This window comes from Myotis davidii, unplaced genomic scaffold (assembly GCF_000327345.1).
Source record: "Myotis davidii unplaced genomic scaffold, ASM32734v1 scaffold509, whole genome shotgun sequence".
In the NCBI taxonomy this organism is placed as follows: Eukaryota; Metazoa; Chordata; class Mammalia; order Chiroptera; family Vespertilionidae; genus Myotis; species Myotis davidii.
In genome coordinates this window covers 800,930-801,276 of record NW_006382996.1, presented here as the reverse complement: position 1 = coordinate 801,276, position 347 = coordinate 800,930, and the positions used below count along the sequence as shown (strand labels likewise).

The 347-nt window shown below is 55.9% G+C and overlaps 1 protein-coding gene and 1 pseudogene across 1 annotated transcript in view; one reads left to right on the top strand and one right to left on the bottom strand.

The window, feature by feature from the left end:
* Positions 1 to 347, bottom strand: part of LOC102751310 — a 6,946-nt pseudogene that overhangs the window by 476 nt on the left and 6,123 nt on the right.
* The window catches only part of PAN2 (PAN2 poly(A) specific ribonuclease subunit), a 24,356-nt gene continuing 24,259 nt past the window's right edge, over positions 251 to 347 (top strand). The window contains exon 1 of the mRNA XM_015557415.1: positions 251 to 344. The gene's annotated coding sequence lies outside the window, so the exon portion shown is untranslated. The remainder of the gene's footprint in view (positions 345 to 347) is intronic.

Here is a 347-nt window from a genome sequence, read left to right as displayed (position 1 = left end):
CGCAACCAACATACATGCCCTTTACTGGAATCGACCCTGGGACTCTTGAGTCCGCAGCCCGACGCTCTATCCACTGAGCCAAACCAGTTTCTCGGCAACAGACACGTTCTTGATGCTGAAGCCCACATGGTCCCCAGGAAGAGCTTCACTCACTGCTTCATGGTGCATTTCAACAGGCTTCCCTTCAGTTGTAACGCTGACTGGAGCAAAGGTGACCGCATGCCGGGCTTGAGTACACCAGTCTCCACGCGGCCCACAGGGACTGTACCAATGCCACCAATTTTGTAGACATCCTGGAGGGGCAGACGCAGGGGCTTGTCAGTTGGACGAGGTGGTGGCAGGATGTG